This window comes from Vanacampus margaritifer, chromosome 17 (genome assembly GCF_051991255.1).
Source record: "Vanacampus margaritifer isolate UIUO_Vmar chromosome 17, RoL_Vmar_1.0, whole genome shotgun sequence".
NCBI classification, from domain to species: domain Eukaryota; kingdom Metazoa; phylum Chordata; class Actinopteri; order Syngnathiformes; family Syngnathidae; genus Vanacampus; species Vanacampus margaritifer.
Window position 1 is genome coordinate 20,102,064 of NC_135448.1, and position 19,685 is coordinate 20,121,748.

The window sequence follows — 19,685 nt, forward strand, 5'->3', positions numbered from 1 at the left end:
TACTTGGTTTAGATGTTTGAGTTTTTAATCGATCCTATTAATGGATTTTTATTTTTGTAATACATACATTTTTTATTAAGTAAGTAATCAAATAAATTTAATGTTGTTATGTACTGTAGTTTTTTTCCTTTGCAATTAACGTTTTTTATTTTTTATTTCATTGTATGGTAAGTGAGGGATTTGTCAATAATGAGTGGACTTTAAACCTTTTTTTTTTTCTTTTTAGCAATTAAGTGATTTTCTGAGTATTTGATAGATTTTTGGTGTAATCAGTGGACTTTATTCTTTTTTATTTCATATTTCTCAACCTTTCTTCAACCCGGAATATTTTAGAAAAATGAAAGCCTGTTCATCGACGGCGTTCCATTGCAGTTGTCAACGGCGACCGCGGCGACCGCTCTCCCTGTAAAGGAGACGGGCGGGCCGACTTGACAGCATGCAAATGAACGCGGGGTGGGGGTGCAGATTGTCAAAGTTGGAAAGCTCGCACTCGAGAGTAAAGTCAACTGTAGCCCCTCGCGCTCATCGGGGTCATTAATCAGCGTCGTCTTGATTCCGGCGTAAAAAGAAGAAGAAGAAGCCAGTCAAGCCTTCCTTCTTTCTTCCGCAGAGCTGACAGCTAATTTACTGGCTGCTAAAATGAACAGCAGTGGTCATTTTACGACCCCCCCACTCCCTAACAATACGGTTCATTGCCCCCCCCCCTCACCCCACCCCACTGCATATTTTTTATCAATGACTTGAACAGGTTTTTTACAGTAAGGCCAATCTAGATGTATTTATTTTGAATATGTAGTACCACATTGAGCCACAACATGCCAGGCAGTACTGAGCTCATCTGGAAGAGAGGTAGCACAATTACGAGCAAGAAGAACAGTGAATATTGTTCTACATTCCATTTGCATTGTTTTGCTGCTCCATCTTTGTTCAAGTAGTAGTTACTGTAACAGCGATGCTAGTTTCCCGTAGCCATTGTATGGCTTTTCGCATGACATGTTAGCATTAAGCTAGGATTTTTTATTTTTTTTTATATGAAAATATCTTATTTTGATGTTTGAAAATAGTTATTGTTATGTCATTTGTATGCGTCTGCGTGGATGGGCAACATGAAAGGAGGGACCGCCGTGGAAAGGGAAAGTGAGAATGCGGCTGCTTCTGCTGCTAATATTTAGACAGCGGCCTCCCGAGTACCCGAGGAGAGTCGACATTGATCCGGCAGCCGGATGAAGTGGATCAAGCCAAACGGTGATGGAGTGGAATTTTTCTATCCGCTCCCCTGACGCCGACACCAAGGCTACTCGGAGAAAATAACAAGAGGCGGACCACCAAAAGGCCCTTTTTCCAATCCACAGCGGATGACAACCGACCGTCGGACACACGGGAATCTTTTTGTCCCGCTACTCCATTCACTAAATAGCACTCACTTCAAGTGGCGTTTTGCTACCAAAAGAAAATGGCGGGCTGCCAAACACTCAGCGAGGTTACTCGTCGTACAAACTATTCAGAATTCATTGAAGAACTGAACAATATTTTCAAAATAAAACATTCAAAGTCAGCACTTTTGCTTGTTAGTTGCTAGGCAGATTTCAGAAGGGCCAATGGTAAATTCCCCACCAGCCAATCAAAATAAAGTTGGCTGATGACTTTAAAGATGATCCGATTTTGCAATTGGAATTCACAACTCTGTATTAAATGTTAAAATCTTGCATCGCATATTTTTATTTCCGTCCGTCCGTCCGTCCGTCTTCTTCCGCTTATCCGGGGTCGGGTCGCGGGGGCAGCAGCTTTAACAGGGAAGCCCAGACTTCCCTCTCCCCAGCCACTTCAGCCAGCTCATCCGACGGGACCCCAAGGCGTTCCCAGGACAGCCGAGAGACATAGTCTCTCCAGCGTGTCCTGGGTCGTCCCCGGGGCCTCCTGCCGGTAGGACATGCCCGGAACACCTCCCCAGGGAGGCGTCCAGGAGGCATCCGAACCAGATGCCCGAGCCACCTCAACTGGTTCCTCTCAACGTGGAGGAGCAGCGACTCGACGCTGAGTCCCTCTCGGATGACCGAGCTTCTCACCCTATCTCTAAGGGAGAGCCCGGCTACCCTGCGGAGGAAACTCATTTCGGCCGCTTGTATCCGGGATCTTGTTCTTTCGGTCACGACCCACAGCTCGTGACCATAGGTGAGGGTAGGAACGTAGATCGACCGGTAAATCGAGAGCCTCGCCTTTCGGCTCAGCTCCTTCTTCACCACAACGGACCGATACAGCGTCCGCATCACTGCAGACGCTGCACCGATCCGCCTGTCGATCTCCCGCTCTAACCTACCCTCACTCGTGAACAAGACCCCAAGATACTTGAACTCCTCCACTTGGGGCAGGACCTCCTCCCCGACCCGGAGAGGGCACTCCACCCTTTTCCGACTGAGGACCATGGTCTCGGATTTGGAGGTGCTGATCCTCATCCCAACCGCTTCACACTCGGCTGCGAACCGCTCCAGTGAGAGCTGGAGGTCACGGCTTGAAGAAGCCAACAGCACCACATCATCTGCAAAAAGCAGAGATGCAATGCTGAGGCCACCAAACCGGACCCCCTCAACGCCTCGGCTACGCCTAGAAATTCTGTCCATAAAAGTTATGAACAGAATCGGTGACAAAGGGCAACCTTGGCGGAGTCCAACCCTCACCGGAAACAAATTCGACTTACTGCCGGCAATGCGGACCAGACTCTGACATCGGTCGTACAGGGACCGAATGGCCCGTATCAGGGGGCTCGGTAACCCATACTCCCGAAGCACCCCCCACAGAACTCCCCGAGGTACACGGTCAAACGCCTTCTCCAAGTCCACAAAACACATGTGGACTGGTTGGGCGAATTCCCACGCACCCTCGAGGATCCTGCTGAGGGTGTAGAGCTGGTCCACTGTTCCACGGCCGGGACGAAAACCACACTGCTCCTCCTGGATCCGAGATTCGACCTCCCGACGGACCCTCCTCTCCAGCACCCCTGAATAGACCTTACCTGGGAGGCTGAGGAGTGTGATCCCTCTAAAGTTGGAACACACCCTCCGGTCCCCCTTCTTAAAAAGGGGAACCACCACCCCGGTCTGCCAATCCAGAGGCACCGTCCCCGATGTCCACGCGATGCTGCAGAGACGTGTCAACCACGACAGCCCCACAACATCCAGAGCCTTCAGGAACTCCGGGCGGATCTCATCCACCCCCGAGGCCCTGCCACCGAGAAGCTTTCCAACCACCTCGGCGACTTCGACCACTGAGATAGGGGAGCCCACTTCAGAGTCCCCAGACCCTGCTTCCTCAAAGGAAGGCGTGTTGGTGGAATTGAGGAGGTCTTCGAAGTACTCTCCCCACCGGTTCACGACGTCCCGAGTCGAGGTCAACAGCACTCCGTCTCCACTATACACAGTGTTAACGGTGCACTGCTTTCCTCTCCTGAGACGCCGGATGGTGGACCAGAATTTCCTCGAAGCCGTCCGGAAGTCGTTTTCCATGGCCTCACCGAACTCCTCCCATGCCCGAGTTTTTGCCTCAGCGACCGCCAAAGCCGCATTCCGCTTGGCCAGCCGGTACCCGTCAGCAGCCTCCGGAGTCCCACAGGCCAAAAAGGCCCGATAGGACTCCTTCTTCAGCTTGACGGCATCCCTTACCGCTGGTGTCCACCAGCGGGTTCGAGGATTGCCGCCACGACAGGCACCAACCACCTTACGGCCACAGCTCCGATCGGCCGCCTCAACAATTGAAGCGCGGAACATGGTCCACTCGGACTCAATGTCCCCCGCCTCCCCCGGGACAATGGAGAAGCTCTGCCGGAGATGGGCGTTGAAACTCTTTCTGACAGGGGATTCTGCCAGACGTTCCCAGCAGACCCTCACAGTACGTTTGGGCCTGCCTGGTCGGACCGGCATCTTACCCCGCCATCGGAGCCAACACACCACCAGGTGGTGATCAGTTGACAGCTCCGCCCCTCTCTTAACCCGAGTGTCCAACACATACGGCCGCAAGTCCGATGACACGACTACAAAGTCGATCATCGAACTACGGCCTAGGGTGTCCTGGTGCCAGGTGCACATATGGACACTCTTGTGCTTGAACATGGTGTTCGTTATGGACAGTCCGTGGCGAGCACAGAAGTCCAGTAACAAAACACCACTCGGGTTTCGATCGGGGGGGCCATTCCTCCCAATCACGCCCCTCCAGGTCTCACTGTCATTACCCACGTGAGCGTTGAAGTCCCCCAGTAGAACGAGGGAGTCTCCAGGGGGTGCGCTCTCCAGCACACCCTCCAAGGACTCCAGAAAGGGTGGGTACTCTGAGCTGCTGTTCGGTGCATAAGCACAAACAACAGTCATGACCCGTCCCCCCACCCGAAGGCGGAGGGAGGCTACCCTCTCATTCACCGGGGTAAACCCCAACGTACAGGCGGCTAGCTGGGGGGCAATGAGTATGCCCACACCTGCTCTGCGCCTCTCACCGTGGGCAACTCCAGAGTGGAAGAGGGTCCAGCCCCTCTCGAGAGGATTGGTACCAGAACCCAAGCCGTGTGTGGAGGTGAGTCCGACTATATCTAGTCGGAACTTCTCAGCCTCGCACACCAGTTCGAGCTCCTTCCCTGTCAGAGAGGTGACATTCCATGTCCCCAGAGCTAGCTTCAGTAGCCGGGGGTCAGACCGCCAAGGCCCCCGCCTTTGGCTGCCACCCAACTCACTGCGCACCCGACCCCTTTGGCCCCTTCCACCGGTGGTGAGCCCATGGGAAGGGGGACCCACGTTGCCTTTTCGGGCTGTGCCCGGCCGGTCCCCATGGGTATAGGCCCGGCCACCAGACGCTCGCCTTCGAGCCCCACCTCCAGGCCTAGCTCCAGAGGGGGGCCCCGGTGACCCGCGTCCGGGCAAGGGAAACGAAAATCCAATGTTTGTACTCATCATTGGGGTCGTTTGAGCCATGCTTTGTCTGGTCCCTCACCTAGGACCTGTTTGCCTTGGGTGGCCCTACCAGGGGCATGAAGCCCCGGACAACATAGCTCCCAGGCTCATTGGGACACGCAAACCCCTCCACCACGATAAGGTGATGACTCACGGAGGGGTATTTTTATTTCTTTATTCCATAATCACAATAATATGAAAGTAACACGATGATGTCATATGAGAGAAAATGAAACGTTTGGTCAGCCATGCGTCACCTGATCACATTCCGGAACTTCATTCCGCTTTGACTTTAATTTTATTTGGAAGGACGCGCCGGCCGAGCGCACTCGGCACCCGAGTCACGTTTGTACGCGAGCGCGTGTGTGCGCGCGCGCGTGTGGCTCTGACATTGCCAGCAGTGGTCTCTCCTCGACGCCGGTTATCTCGCGGCCGCCATTTAGCGGCGGACGTCTTCCCGCTGACCTTTTTGGGCCCCGCCTGAAAGGACGACGCCGAACTAAACGTTGCGCTCGTATCAAAAAGGCCGCGCTTGTCTTTTTGCTGAAAAACACTTCTTGTGGGAAATTGCGCGCGCGCGACCCGCGGCCAGCTGCGCCGTTCGTCCGTCCACACACATCAATCCAGTTAGCGCGCAACGTAGCCTCCCAGGAACGCCGTTAACGTTGCGACCGGGAATTTGGTCGCGTCAACCTGGCTTGCGTTTTCCCTTTCAGCATCTCCGCCTCAATCAGGTCCGTTGAACGCCGCGTTGCCGTCAATGTCGTCTGAACGGGACACGGAGCTGATGTCAATGATTGATGGCTGACAAACGGAAGCCAAATGAGTGACAAAGTTCGTCCTGCTGGAAATTGACATTTGGTCCAAGTTGCAGGAGCGCAAAATTGAGACCAATTCTGCCACCAAAGCCACTTTGACGTCACAAAATGGAACTTGGTGGGCTTTTTTATGGTGTGAGGACCGGAAAAGGTTTTAGCTATTTTAGCGAGGTCGCATCATGCACAATGTTTTGGAGGGGCCCGTTTCTCTTAGCAGCGTGTCATTTGGCGGTTCTGTCTATCGTGAACAGAGCCGGCAAAAAAGGCAGCGACTTGGGACGGACGACTTGGACGACTTGGGACGGACGACTTGGGACGGACGGCTTTGGACGGACGACTTGGGACGGACGACTTGGGACGGACGACTTGGGACGGACGACTTGGGACGGACGACTTGGGACGGACAATTTGGGACGGATGACTTGGGACGGACGACGGCGTCTCCGTTTGAGCGCTTGACGTGCGGCGCTGCCGTTGCCATGGCAACCCGAGAAGAGCAAGAAGACGAGCCGAGTGCGAGAAAAGGAAGGCAAATTCATTTTGTGTACGAGGCCGCCGGGAAAATGGCTTCCTCTTCTTTTTTTTCTTCTCGCCACAAAAGTTGCCGGACGGGAACGGCCATTATTTCTGCCTTGCAAAAAGTGTGCGGATTGCGCAACCTTTTGCCCCCAAAACAGATTTAAAGGCTTTAAAACAACACAAAACATGTCAGACAATGTAGTGCAACACACACTCAGATTTTCCATTTTGTGCGACACGACCAGTCGTCAGAATTCCGCCGCTCTCTAAGTAGGTCACGCAGCCTCTCTCTCTCTCTCTCTCCTTTTTTTTTTTTCCTTTCCCGCGCCGCATCAAAAATGCACAAATCCCTGCAACGTTGGAGCCGCTGGAGAGAAACTGGACGGCTTCAGCAGATGCGCGACTTCCGCGGCGCCGTCACGACAATTTGCAGAGTCGGCTTGCAAAGCCTCCGTTCGGGTTTGGAATTGCTGCCGTGTCACATTTCGCATTTTGCCTTTGCAGCCCCAATTAGGCTTTCAAACAACGGAAATCGGGCTTTTAAGACGCTTTCAAACGAGGAGCAGAATTTGAAATCGGAGCTTCAAGACCAACGTAGGCTTGAAAAGGAGGTTTTAAAATACGACTTCAAAGCAAATTTATTAAGACATTGTCAAAGTACGGTTTCAAGACAAGAGGAAGGATTTTAGCGAGCCTTTTCAAACAAGGTTTACAATTTCTAATTCGGATGACCAGCAGGGGTTCGGTTTTCAAAAAGGGGGCGGGTTTCAAGCATGGCTCGAGTATTCAAAGTTTCAAATGAGGGCAAACCTGCGACAATAGAAGACCTCGTGTGCTTTTGGGTGAAAGTTCTGTTCCGGCAATTTCCGTGTGAAATTTGGGCGACGCCTTTCTGCCTTGAACCCGCGTAGCCGTCAGGACACGCGGCCATTTTGTTTGGACGCCTCTAAAAAACAAGATCCACTTTGGGGCGGCTTGTCAATCACACCTTGTGGCTTGCAAAGTCTTTCGTCACAGGTGGGACACAAAACGCAGCTCTGATGAAATCTTTCACACACACTTTTTTTTGGGGGGGGGGGGGGCATTTTCCCGCGCGTCTTCCGCGGTCGCCAAGGAAATAAGCTTTTCACTCCGTCCTGCAGCGTCGCCATGGCAACAGTCGAGAGGCGCCGGGGCGGCATTTGTCACGAACGTCTTTGTGACCGGCTGGACGGAGAAGCGCCGCTTTCGCAACATCTCGGTGCGAAACGTCCTTTCACGCCGCCTGCAAAATCCGGCGCTGTGAAAGCAGGATGACAAAACATCCCCATTTTCTTTCCAGGCGGAGGATTTTTGGCTCGTAAGACAAAAGTTGGAAAGAAGGCGCTCGGGGCGGGTTCAGGTGTTTCTCCCTTTTCTTTCCCACGTTTGCAAGGCGCCCTGAAGGCAACGCGAGAGTCGTCAGGCACGTGCAGCTGTGCTCGCACGTGCCTGACGGCGGGAAAAGAAGAAAGTGACGTTTGACGCGGGTGCTTGGACCCTGAAGGCGTCGCTACGAGACGCCAGCACGACTTGACTACTTACAAGAACAAGCACACACAAAGAGTTATGTACTCGGGTACTTTCTTCATTACAGTTACAATAATGAGTTACTTAGTTACTGATAGTTACTTGCAGATACAAACTGAGGATGTTGCTACGTTCCAAATGAAGCAATCGCATTCCAGCGCACGTTCAGAACGCACCTGCCAGCATCGAAATTGACTTCAGCTGCTCTAGTCGGCTTTTCCTAACGTCTTCTTCTTGGCGCTTACGTTTTTAACTTACAGTTACTTAATGGTTAGTTACTTAGTGATGTTTCTTTGTTACAGATATTTAGTGAATTAGTTGCTCAAGTACAGTTACTTAGTTACAATTTGGGGACGTGTTGATAATGAAGCAATTCCATTGAAAATGCTGTTCAATGGTTTGCCACTATTTCAAGTGCCTCTGATTGAGCCCCCAAAAAGGCTTTTGCTTACCTACTTTTATTTTACTTTCGTTCCCGAGTTACAATTGACCGACAGTGAGCGGCGTCGTTCCAGTTACTTCGTTACAATGAGTTACAGTTACGGGATCCATTTTGTGGACGTGGCTGTGTTGAAAACGAAGCCATTGAAAGTCATGTTGGCGAAAGCGGGCTGCAAGTCCCCGTGATGAAGGCGGCTGTCTTATTAGAAGCTCGCTCGCTCGCCCGCCCGCCGCTCTCTCGCCGCTCTCTCGCCGCCCTCTCGCCGCTCTCTCGCCGAGGCCCGCAGGTCAAACAACAGCTCGCATTAGACACGCCACACTCACGCAGGAATAACCCTCTACTGTACTGCCTCCATTATTTATGTTTGCATGCAGCATGTTCCCTAAACACGCACACACACATAAAACACACACACACACACACACACACATCCATCCATCCATAGAAAAAGGGGCTTGTAGATGAAAGAGGGCGAGTCAAACGGCGGCCCAATGTGCACGCGCGACCTTATTTGCTAGCACATGCGAGAGCGAAGCGGCGGCCAATTAGACGGCAGCTAGCGCTACGGGGGATGAACGGCAGCTGGCTACGCACACACGCCAACGCACGCACGTTACACACATTGTCAGCAATGACAAAAAGGCATTTGGATATTTATAGTTTTCTTGTTGGTGGTGTTTTTTTTGTTGAAATGATGCCAAAAAAAGAGAGCCGCCATGTTTACTCCAGCGGCACACGCGAGCGCCGCTAGCCGAGCAGAAGGCCGCGTGGAATTGTGGGATGGAATTCAAACGTAAGAGTGCGAGACAATGGACGCTCACAAGGAGAAAGGACACCAGGAAGTCACGACGAGTTGGAATGTTCACGCGGGAAAATCGGCCCTGAAAAGGAGCCCCGGGATGCATCTCCAAATTGGGAAATTGACTTCTGACCAAAAAGACTTGATTTGTAAAAAAAAAATTCTACTTTTAACAAAAAGTCTGAATTTTTAACAAAAACAAGATTAAAGTCCTCATTTTTAGTAGAAAAAAAGTCATAATCTTATGAGAATTAAATCATAGTTTTGCAAGAAAATCTTTTAGAATTATTATTTTTTCAACACTTTAAAAAATATTTTTAGGCTGTAGTGAAAAATTGTTTTTGGGAAAAAGAAAAGATTTTTATAATTAATAAAAAACATTTTTAAGGGATTTAAAAAAAATAATGTGAAATGTAACAAAAATAAAGTTCTATTTGTGCAAAAAAAACCTTTTATTAAATTAAGTTGAATTTTTTAGATTACTTTTTTTATTTATTGATTTTTTAATGTATAATATATATTTTTGGGGGGTTTCAAGAAAATTTTTTATTAATCATATTTATTTTTTTGAAATATTTTTGTTAATTAAATAAAATTGTATTAAAATCTAGATTAAAAAATAATAAAATGGCATTATTTTAAATAAGAAATTTAGAAAGGTTTTTTTAGACTATATTTGATCAAAAGGTCCTTTTGATCAAATATAGTCTAAAAAAATCCGCTACCTTACATTTTCACATTTGAGTTAAAAATGGGATTTCACAGCCCAATATTAAAAAAAAACGACCAACTAGTAACCCTCACGATGCTCCTATTGTGTGTATGCTACGCTAAACATTTTCTTTCTTTTTCAGAATCCATCTAAGATGCCACTAAATCGCCTTTGGGCGGGCTTTAATTCTTCTCATTTCTTATTTGGTGTATTTGAGCCCAACGGTCCTCCGTTGGCGTCATCCGCGCGCCGCCCATCCGGCCGTGGTGGTTTTTCTCAAAGCGCCCCGGCTTAATCTGGCCCCGAGCCAAATGGGCAGATTAGACGCAGCAGGTTTCATGTTCTCTTCACACAAAATCACAAGCAGATTAAAGCAAATCAAATCTCTTTTTTCAATCCGGCCGGACGGACGGACGGACGGACGTCCTTCAAGACAACATTCGGGACGCCCGGACAAGACCGAGATCTTGACAAAGTCAGAATGCTTTCAAAAACAATCCTAATCATATCGATTTTTATAGATGTAGATTGACATTATTTGGTCTTATTTGTAGGGTTGAAAAAAAATCAAATAAATGAAAATGTTAAAACTACGAAGCCGACCGACATCTGTGTTATCAATTAAAAGCTAAAAGCCCAAAAAATTGACTTCAAAAACAAAACAAAACAAAAAAGGGTGGCAAAAATGACAAATTCACCATTAGGGGTTTTAATGAGGGCTTCAAGACAGGGTAAGGGTTCTAAACACAGGTTGGGGTGAGAAATTCAAGGTTGAAGCCAAGATTAATTCTTTTAAATATATATATATATGTATTTATTATTTATAGCTTCAAATCGTCTTGAAAATGCTGTAAAACAAAGAAATCAAACAAAAACGGGGTTTCAAAAATAAGGTTAAGACGTCAAATTGGGGTTTGAAGGCAAAGTTGGGTTCAAAGCAAAGATTAGGATTTCAAGGGCAAAATAAAAAGTGTGGATGATTTTAAAAAATTCATAGCAGCAGTTATGGATTTTTCACAACCTCAAAAATAAAACCACCAGACAGATTTTTTTGGTGTGATTGTGATTTACGCTCCATCCACCGATTGACATTTACATAATTGACTTCATTTGTTCAGTTCTTTCATAGCGTTTTGTCTTGACCGCTTCTCGTGGATTCGTTTGCTAGATGTTTTCGCCCAATCAGATTGAAGCATGTTCGTGTTGCCGTGCCAGCTAAACATGACCTTAGTAATTGTTTGCTATTATCGGGACTCGGATTACTATAGTGAGCCACATTCCGTGTCAAGTTATTTTTGGTATATGCTACGGGCCGCAAAAAAAAATGCGGCGGGCCACAAAGGACCCCCGGACCATAGTTTGGACACCAGCGCTCTAATCATTCACGCTTTGACGTACGACATCCCGGACAAATATTGATAGTGAGCGTAGCTATGATGTGGGAAAACCTTGAGCGAGTTCGCCCACTGTGGTTGTCGGGAGCTGGAATGTGAAGAAGTGGAGGCCCGGGTTCCAATCAATGCAGACAAGACCAAGGCCGTAAAAATGACATCCGAGCCACGCCGCCATGTTTGTCATCGTCTTTTTCCACCCTCGGTTGTGGTCGCCTGCGAAGCGTCCGCCATCTGTCACGGCTTATTCAGCGCGGGCGACCTTTCCCGTGCAGACACGGCTGACATTTACATTTGCCCTCTATCAAAAGAGAGAAGAACGGTCGCCACCCCGTCGACGGCGCTCCCGTGCAGGCGTTGACGCGCGGCCGGCGCCGCCTGCGGGGGCCAACGCCACGTCTTTTCCTCAACGACGCGTGGACGCGACATTTTCCCACATTTGCGCTCGCTCGCGCACACACACAGGAAGTGAGGCTTCTCTGGCGACCAATCGACGGACAGTCTGATCAAAACGTCGGGAAAATGAAGTGATTGCAAGTCGTCGCTAAGTGGATTTCATGACTCTGATTTGATGCTAACAAGGACAATACGATGAAAAAGTTGCCAATGACATCAAATGTTAGCAGGCTAGCAAACGAGAGATCGACTTGCTGTTGCTAAGCAAAATTCACAGCTGTTAAATGTTTTTTTTCCCACGAGTTGATGCTAACAAGGAAGTGACATTTCATTGTCAACCAATCAATAAACAGTAGGAAAAAATGTTGAAACTCCCACAATGCACCATATGTTTCTCTTCCTCCATTTGTCAAGGTTACAAATTTGGCAGAAAGTCACGACGGAAACTTTAGCGCCAAATTTTAATAAGCTAACAAGGAAGTGAAATTAAAGTGTCCTAAAAACATCAAATGCAACAAATTCAACCAAAGCGTACTTTCTCTGTTTTTTCAACTGCAATTTGAGTTGACGTCGTTACATTTAAAAAAAGAAGAAAAAAATGTGAAAACAGGTTACGGCGTCACATTTTGCCAATCAATACTGAAAACATCGCTGTTGCTAGGCAGAACTCAAAGTTTCCCTATACGGTATAAATATAACGGATAATTGAGTAAAAAAGTGTTGTTGCTATGCAGAACTCAAAGGCACTTTTTGAATGCTTTTGTGTGGGAAGTGCTATTTGTCTTTCGACCAATCAACAGGCAGCATCACAAAACATTGAGATCCGCCTCACGGAACAAAACCAACATACTTGGTGACATTTTTTTCCTCCAAATTTCCAACATCAAGAAAATTCCTCTTAATTAGGTTCGTCGACAAAAACGTGACACTTTGCGTCACATTTTCCCGCTCAGTACTCAAATGTAGTTGTTGCTAGGCAAAAGTCAATCCCGCTGAAAATAGCGCAACGTCACAAAAAAGAGCCAAACTGCGCTGTTTTGGGGAGCGTTTTTTCAACTCCAATTTCGGGACAATATTCTGAATTGGACTGAAAAAAAATGGTTGCAAAAGCTCTGTATGAAATAGAAAAGATGGCGAACATTGAAAGAGAATAACGCATGCGGATGCTTGACCTGTTCCTGTTCCTGCTGTGCGCTCTTCACACATCGCAGCCTTTCATACGCGGAGCAACTATGAATCGGAATAATGCATAACGTAACCCCCCCCCCTGTAAAAATATTGTGTGTGCGTGTGTGCACTCCACCGTTGACTCGCCCTCACACACACGCGGGGGGATCCTATTGATTTGCACGCCTCCTCCTACTCGCGAGAATCATATTTTCATCTCTGCCCGCGTGAGTGAAATCCAACCTGTTGTTTTTTGTTTCCCATTTGATTGACAAAACCTTTCTTGACCTCCTCACTCATGCCAGGGCTCACTTTGGTGAAACACCGCAAATCATTTGGCCAAAAGGAATTACGGGGAAAAGAACGAGTTGGACGTAACGAGTTGATTTTTCATTTTGGAATCTATGCAAAGAAAATACGATGCGTGGGCTGTGGTGGGAAACGGCGCCTCTCGTGATCTTGATTGATTTCTCCAGCGATTGTCAAATGGAGGCAACGTTAGCGAGCGCCGGTTGGAAAGTGGCGCATAATTGTGACATCATTCCAAATGCAATCGCATACAAGCAGATTTTGTACGTTTGTAAAGTTTGCAACTTGGTTTGACAAAAGTTGCAAGCCCAAAAAAGCAATCCGGATTTGCGCTGCTTTCGGGACGCAACTGCTTGGGATTCCCCGTCGGCCTCCGTCTCGTCGGCTTGCAATTAGCGGCGTTCCCGCGCCTCATGCATAAATGCACGCCGCCTTTTCAAGCGCCATTAGCATGTGCCGCGAGGCGCCACGCCGCCGCGCTCGGGTGCCGCGGGGGTAGAAAGGTGCGCGGTGCCTTGACGGCCATGGAGGAAGTCAACCATGGAATGCGTCGGAGCCTCGCTTTGTTGTTGTTGTTGTTTTTTTTTCATTCCTGATGCCGTTAATGACTTCGCTAATTGCTGTCATTGCGCAAGAATGCTAATTAGCGTAGCAGGGGCGACAATAAACGTTAAACTTTGTCCTTTAGGTCGCGCTACAAAGTGGAGAAATTGTGCAAGGTAGACACTGATTAGGTGACATCTTTGGTGAAGCAGCATGTGGCTCTATGTTTGTGATAATAATCGACAACCCTTCAAGAGAGAGAAAAAAAAAACAGGTAGGGAGGTTATTTTATGTTCTGGTGCGCGAGCGCAATGGAAGACGGCCTGCGTTTTACGGTAACACTTTGTTAGTCACGGCGGCGAAGGTTTCGGCCAGTGCGACCAATCCCGTCCATCAGCGCGCCTGATAAAGTCAAATCCTGCTTTGTCAGCAGGAATGACTTCGTTGCCGCGTGAAACGACGACGACGCGCTCACAAAGAGCGGCGGCTCAAAGGACTCATTTTGCACATGCTTTTTATTTATTATTATGATTATTATTATATAATATTCCCCCCCCCCACATAATACATATATATAGTATAAAGCATTGTTCATATTATTTTCTCTTTTTATTGTTTATATTACTTATTTTAATTTTCCTTTTTTTTTAAATATATTTCAAATGATTTTCTCATATTTGCCTATTTTCATCTATTCTAAAAAGATTGATATGATATATTTCGTATCATGGGAAGCCACTTTCTATCTGCTCGTATCCACTCGTGCACAGTGGAATGTCGTCTTCTTCTTTTTTTTTTTTCTTTTTTTTATCGTGCCCGTTAATCCGCCAGCACAAAAACATGCGTAAGGATTGCCCAAAGATTACAAGTGAACACATCCGGCTCATTTGATCTCTTATCGTCACGATGCAGCCTTTTGTGGCAGCAAATGTGTGTGCGTGGGCGTACTGTAGGTGTGCTGCGCGTGCGCGCGTGTCTTTCTCGCCGTAAGATGACGACGGCGCCGGCCAAGCGTTTTACGCTCACAATCAGCGACGGGCCGAGTGGAGGCAGCGCAACACAAAAAGGTGTCAAATACGAAAATGTTTACTCATTAAACCCCTAATAAGCGTGTGTGTGTATATATATATATATTAGGAGCGTTTGTTCTTGCCTTGAGATGATTTCTGTTGTGAAAAATGGACTTTCCGTTACACGCACACGAATGTAAAAATCTATTTTGGTGATGTCATATGTGCAGAGGGTGCGTGAGCAGCTGCCGCTGTGTAATCGTTCCATCGCAGAACGAAGGAAAGAACGTCAACATCAAGTCATTGCGAAGGCGGTGACGCGTCATGTCAGGAAGGTTTTTTTTTTTTTTATGGATTTGATGAGAAACTTTTCATTCATTTTGAAATGTTGTAAGAAAATAACAACTCAAATAAGTGTTGCGTCGCACTTTCTTGTCCCGCGCTGGCAAAGCGCCACAAGTCGCAGCTGCGTTCATGACAACCAGCGTGCACGCCCGCCCTGCGGGACGCGGCGGTGTCAAGTGGCTGCCGGGCCTCTGGGGGCCACCAGCACATGCGGCCCCTCTCGCACCTCTCATGCTAAAGCCATGAAGCTAACGGCGCAGATTACCTTGACTTCATTAGCAATAATGATACGAATACTAAGAATGATCTCAAAATGACACTGCTTTCATTTCTTTATGATTGTGAAAATCTGAAAGGGGTGCGAGCGTGCGCCTTGTCCATTCGCTAACGACGGCGGCACACCTGTCCAGCGCTAATCTTCCAGCTAACGACGGCGGCACACCTGTCCAGCGCTAATCTTCCAGCTAACGACGGCGGCACACCTGTCCAGCGCTAATCTTCCAGCTAACGACGGCGACACACCTGTCCCGCGCTAATCTTCCAGCGGGACATGTGTTTTTTCATCTTAAGGTAACAAAAATCACATGTGATTTTGTATGTAGTCACAACACATTCAAACGGCCGCTTGTTGCTAGGCAGAGTTCACAGGGCTCAATGACAACTGCCCGAATATCAGCTAACTGCACCTGCTAGGTTATTTGAATGACGAACTCGGGTCTCGACAAACCTTCATTTCAAATCACTGCTCTTGTATTGAACATAAAAGCATCGCTAGATAGTCGATTTGACATCATCCTGGGGATTTTTTATTTTTTTGTTTTTATCTCTAGTTTGTGCAAGTTTTTGGGGCTCAGTCACAACTGCCCCAAAAATCAGCCAGCCGCATTTATTTTTGGTGGATTTGAGACGAGCCCACACGCTAAAGGAAAATATCAGCATAAGCTTGCCTAGCCCTCGAGCTAGCAAGAATGACAAACTAGGGTGTAAACACAGCTCAAATAGAAACATTTGGAATATGACATAAAAGCAGAGTTCGATCGTCGATTTGATGTCCAATTTGTATTGAGCTGCTTGTTGGTCGGCAATTTGTCGGGCTCAATCGCAACTTTCCCAAAGAGCAAAGAAAAGGACTAGCATATGCTAGCCTAGCACACTAGCTATACTCTTTGAATGCCAAACTAGGGTGTCGAAAGACCTTCATTTCACGACTTCGTTCGATCATTGATCCGTATTAAATATGAAAGCGCAGCTAGACAGTTAATGATTCTTCTATTTGGAGATTTGTTTTAAAATATGCTAGCTTGTTGCTAGGCTGGGTCCGTTTGAAAGGCTCAATCACAACAGTCCACAGACCAAAGAACAATATTAGCATACGTTAGCCTAGCATGCTAGTTGTGGTGTTGGAATGAAAAAGTTGAAAGACATTGATTTCACACTTTTGTTCCTTCTTCAATATAAAACACCGAATTGCCACATTTAGATTTACTTCCTCAAAGTTTGTGTGTGTGTGTTTTTTTTTTTTTTGGGCTTTCACGAGCGTCTGCTGCAAGTTTTATGGAGGTTGTCAAAATATCGGCCTTCCATCGCCTCGTTTTGGGAACATTTACGTTTGCCCCTTTGTCAGTGGCGACAGCTTTTATTGTGAAAGGTGTTGAGGCCGTGACGTGAGGAGGCCGTGAGGAGGTCGAGGAAAGATTCATTGTTACCTCAAGCGCACAAAAAGTCAAACAGCGAGCCCCCTTTTCACCAACGTTGTGGATTATTCCGAATGGTCGTGGTAACTTGGAGGTGGAAAAGAAAAGGTGTGGCGGAAAATGTCGGGGCTGGTGGCAGCGAGAGGGCGGACGGGCCGAGGTGGCCGTGCTCGTTTTTGCAAAATACAATCTGGCGGCGCCGTGGAGGCGCCACATGCTCACCTCCTCGGGCGATTCTGCGGGGTGCAAACCAAACCATATGTGTACTCTAGTGTGTGTGCGTGTGTGTGTGTGTGTGTGTGTGTTGTGCATGAAAGCAGGCCATCATTGACACTTTTTACAGCGTGCAACCGATTGTTCACCACAGAGACGCTGATATTATAGGAAAATATTTTGTTGTAAATGTGACATTACCTCCGCCAAAGACTCAAATGAGACCATTCTAGATAGAAATGGAGATCGTTATTTACTCATTAAAAGAATAAATACATATATAATACATTCCGTTTTTAATTTCTTGATTTTTTTACTACCTTTATATATATATATATATACACATTTAAACCATTATATTATACTTTTCTCCGAAGTTTTGCTGGGGACGTGGCAGACGCCTGTAGACATTTGTCTATCATCTAAATGTCAAGAAGAAGCTCAGTGGAGAAGGAATATGCGGGAGAGGACGGAGGGTGCTTGTGGCTCCTGCGTCTGCGTTCCCAAAGTGCTGAGTGCGTCTCAACGCGCTGACCCGGCACAGATAGCGGGATCAATGCGCAGCAGCGCACAAGGCTCTCCGGGGACCAACGGAGAGAGCGGTGAGAGCGAGCCGGAGAGCGGCGTCGCGCCGCGAGATGGAGATCCCGAAATAGGACAGGATCATCTTCTCCGCAGGAAGAGGAAATGATCAGCCTCTTAATTCCTATTAGATGATAATGCAATGCTAGTTGCGCTCTCGTTTCGTGCGACGAGCTCACACTTTATCGGAAAAACTCAAGTTCAGTCGCTGGCTACTTCCTGGTTCGTGAGAACGACCGAAGTTGACAGGATGATGTCATTTTCGATAATGGAGCAGGGGAACGATTCCATTTTGACAAAGAGGAAAAAACACTTTCAAATGGCGCATTTTATGCTAGCTAGCATGAAGGCTAATCTGCGGTTCACGTGGATGATGTCAAATGACAGGACCGGACCACTTTGTAGCCTGGGGCGGAGGTAGCAGTTCCATTGTGACGCAAATAGCTACAAAGACTCCATGGGGGGAAAAAATGGTAACACGGCATATTTGTTGTTCGTTTTGCTAGTTAGCGGGCTACTTTTGGGCTCGTGAGCATGATTTAAAGTGGCAGGACAGCGCCATCTTGGATCCTGGGGCGAGAGAAATTGTTTCATAGCTACTGAATTGTCATCCGAAAAATCCTTGAATATATCTTTACCTCCATTTTGACTGAAAGTGAAAACATTCCGAGTCTGACATAACTTCATTAGAGTTGTTAGGACTGTACCACTTTTGAGCCCGGGGCGGGGGTTAGCAGTTCTGTCGTGTTGCAAAAGCTACAAAGATTCTTTAAAAAATAACGAAACAATGGTGACACGGCATATTTGAGTGCGATAGTTAGCAGGCTACTTCCTGGTTCATTACGACGATGTAAGATGACAGGACTGTGGCTTCTTTTTTTTTTTTCAGCTTGGGGGGCATCGCGGCTCAAATGGCAAAACAAAACCTTTGAACATTTGATTTGTTAGCTAGTAGGCTACTTCCTGTTTTTTCACCATGACTTCACAAGATGACTGGAATGTACCTTTTTTTTTTATTGATTTTTTTTTTAGCTTTGGCGGGATTAACTGTTCAATTGAGACAAAAATGGTCCTTGAAAAGAAATGAAAAGAATAATAATGCAGCATCTTATTGGGCTTCGTAAGGATGATGTCAAATCGTCATTGCGGCTCAAACGGCAACCTTTGAACATCTTGGTTTGATTTGTTAGCTCGTAAGCTACTTCCTGTTTTTCCACCATGACTACACAAGATGACTGGACTGTACCATTTTTTTTTAAGCTTGTGGCGGGGTTAATGGTTCCATTATGACAACAACTTCAACAAAATAATGAAACAATAATGACTTGGCATATTTTTGGGCGCTCGTTAGCGAGCTACTTCCTGCTTCATAAGGATGATGTCAAATGACACGACGACGAGGTTTTAGGATGCGGGGCAGGAGAAAATGCTTCCATTGTGACAGCAAAAGAGATTCTTTGACATCTTACTTTTTGTTTGTTAGCTAGTTGGCTCGAACCTCTTTTTCAACATATAATAGTGGGGAACCCGTTTCAACCATTTTCCCAGCATCAATTCATTCAACCCTTGCGTTGTTGATGTAAAAGTGCCAAACATCCACTAGCATATGCGCTAGTTTAGCAACAGGAAACTCTTTTGCCCCCCCCCCCCCCCCCCCCTCATTCTCCTCCACATCCAAAGCCTTGATCCTCTAAGCCCGCGCGGCTACAGTATCAGTCCTCAGCGCGGCGAAATTCCACATGAAGATGGAGGAGCGGCGGCGGCGGCGCTAAGCCCCGCGTTCGCTCCATAATCCACCGCTTCTCTACCTGCCCCCCCACCCCAAAATAAAAACCTGCGCGCATCTCAAACTACAGCGCGCGTCACGGTCTTCATGGGCAGCCATCCGGGGGGATCCGACGGGCCCTGCCGGCTGGACCCGCGGCTCCGCCAACAGGGGATAAAAGGATGAAGGGCCTGCGCTCGGGGACTGATTACTTACATCTGCCTGGCTAAATCCCAGCGTGACTCGCTCACACACATCCGGCAAGTACACAACGCACCAGGGTGGGACCGCTTGGAAAAAGCTGCAAATGGACTTTTTTTTTTCCCCCCTCGATATTGTGATTTCGATTTAATATGCGATGATTTTTTCAGGAAAGGTCCTGTTTGGGTGTCATTTTTAACAAACGCAAGCAATAAATGTCGATTTGAATAAGGTGAGTAAAGTCACCTGCGATGGGCCTAAAATCAACTTCGTACACGTGAGATTGATTATTTTGTCTCT

At 47.4% G+C, this 19,685-nt stretch overlaps 1 protein-coding gene across 1 annotated transcript in view; it reads right to left on the minus strand.

Annotated features, from left to right (window-relative positions):
- The window catches only part of gabbr2 (gamma-aminobutyric acid (GABA) B receptor, 2), an 80,341-nt gene that overhangs the window by 56,620 nt on the left and 4,036 nt on the right, over positions 1-19,685 (minus strand). The gene's annotated exons all lie outside the window — the stretch shown is intronic.